The 2,500-nt window shown below is 40.5% G+C and overlaps 1 protein-coding gene across 1 annotated transcript in view; it reads right to left on the reverse strand.

Moving 5' to 3' along the window:
- Nucleotides 1–2,500, reverse strand: part of LOC138057481 (uncharacterized) — a 22,186-nt gene that overhangs the window by 11,282 nt on the left and 8,404 nt on the right. The gene's annotated exons all lie outside the window — the stretch shown is intronic.

Genomic DNA, 2,500 nt, shown 5'->3' on the forward strand with positions numbered 1-2,500 from the left:
AGCGCCTCGTAATGAAACTGCGCTACTATGGCATAAGTGGCATTCTTAACACCTGGTTAACACAATGGCTTACGTGTCGAAGCCAGTCAGTTGTCGTTGATGGGTACAACTCTTCGGACGTGCCAGTTCTATCAGGGGTCCCTCAGGGGACAGTTCTAGGTCCTCTCTTGTTTCGTTTATACATTAACGACCTAGAAGAAAATTGTACCTCTAGGATGCGTCTTTTCGCTGATGATACTTTGATTTACAGCACTATTGAGTCTTGTAATGATGCCGCCAAACTGCAGTCAGATCTAACAGCACTCCAAGAATGGGCCCAGAAATGGCAAATGAATTTTAACCCCAGCAAATGCCACTTCTTAAGAATATCGAGGAAGCAAAATCCTGTTGAGTCTAACTATGTCCTCATGGGAAAAGTTCTAGATTCGGTCACCCACCATCCTTACCTAGGCGTAGAATTGTCCAGAAACCTCGATTGGGGTCAGCATGTAAATAACAAAGTTATGAAGGCTAATCTATCACTCGGATTTTTTCGGCGAAACCTGAGTAGTTGTCCCGAGGGAGTGAAAGAGGCGGCCTACAAAGCCATTGTGAGGCCTCACGTGGAATACGCAACCTCAGTTTGGGACCCAGACTTCAAAAACATGTTAAACAAATAGGGGGAGTACAAAGAAGAGCCACACGCTTCGTTAAAAACTGTTACACGCGGGAACCAGGAACAGTTACAAACCTCTTGAACGAATTAAACTGGATACCCCTGAAGGAGCGAAGAACAATCTCGCGTTTGACCTTGTTCCACAAAGAAATTGATGGTGATGGTGGCCTGGTCTTCCCAGCCTATGTTACGAAGCGCAGAAGACTTTTAAGGAACTCTAGCCAAAACAAGTTTATTGAACTGCTGCCAAATACTGAGACTTATAAGAATAATTATTTTTGTAGAACTGTCAAGGACTGGAACGCGTTGCCAAGTGAAATTGTTAACATCAAGTCCTCGGATCGTTTTAAAAAAGTTTTATTCGAGTATTTTAGTCAATGATGTATTATAACATTGCATAATGATTGATGCCTATTATTATTATTATTATTATTATTATTATTATTATTATTATTATTATTATTATTATTATTAATGGAATTTTTTATTCATTTTATTTAGGCGTCTTGCGTGATGGTAACCCGTTGCAGGACTTTAATTTCTTGAATAAAGGTTGAATAAAGATAAAAACAATGACCAGGACACAGACCTTATTCATAAATGGCGGTCACATTTATAATTCTTTTGTCCGAGTGCAAATTAGCCTACCAAGCCTCATTTTAGAGCAAGAATTCTTTTCAATCACTGTATGGTATCGAGGCTTGGTAGGCTAATTTGCACTTGGACAAAAGAATCATAAATTGACCGCCATTTATGAATAAGGTCTATGGGACCTGTGACCTGTGACCTGTGTTTTTTACCTGTCCTTCCTTCAGTGCGCGCGCATGCTTTTGATGTTTTAATTTGCAGCAACTATTTTGAATTTGCAGTAACTCTATTTAATTTGCAGCACTTTTGTTTTATTTGCAGCACCTTTTTCTTTTTTAAACTTGCAGCAACTATATTTTATTTGCAGCACCCTTTTTTTTTAATTTGCAGCAACTTCATTTTATTTGCAGCAACTTCATTTTATTTGCAGCGACAACGCAGCAAAACGAGCAACAAATCAACGATTGACCCTAACCCTAAAAACAATAGAACTTCGTCCTAAAGGAATTCAATGAAATTAGAGGGTCTAAGGAGCTGTATGGTATCTGAAATACTGAGGCGGTGAAAGTTCGAGGATGCTAATTTTTGCCGGCAAAATTCGACCGGCTTACTCGTACGACGCAGGAATTAACATAAGAGCCAGTATAAGCGCGAGAATGTTTACACATGCTCTCGTTAGGCGGTTTAAACGCGCGAATCAACAGCGCATACAAGTACAAGGCAAGATGTATGGGTTATTGACCAAGCGTGAGGTCAAGATGGCTGGATATTGGCCAAGTTCTTTTTTTGCGTTTTTATGGACCGAGACGAAGTCGAGGTCCATAAACACGCAAAAAAAGAACGAGGCCAATATCCAGCCATCTTGACCAAACAAGTTTGGTCAATAAAGGATTTATTATATGACTTAAAACACCAAAAAATGATCTTTGATCTTGCGGGACCAAGCGAGAAATCCCGAGCGGGCAGTATCGCTCCATCTTGCCCGCTCGGGTAGCCAATCAGAGCGCGCGATTTGGTTCATCTTGCCCGCTCACGGAGCTAGTCATATAATAAATATGGGTCACTGACCAAGCGTGAGGTCAAGATGGCTGGATATTGGCCAAGTTCTTTTTTTGCGTGTTTATGGACCGAGAAGAAGTCGAGAGGCCATAAACACACAAAAAAAGAACGAGGCCAATATGCAGCCATCTTGACCGAACAAGCTTGGTCAATAAAGGATTTATTGTATGACTTAAAAACACCAAAAAATGATCTTTG

This window comes from Montipora capricornis, chromosome 7, assembly GCF_036669925.1.
Source record: "Montipora capricornis isolate CH-2021 chromosome 7, ASM3666992v2, whole genome shotgun sequence".
Classification (NCBI taxonomy): Eukaryota; Metazoa; Cnidaria; class Anthozoa; order Scleractinia; family Acroporidae; genus Montipora; species Montipora capricornis.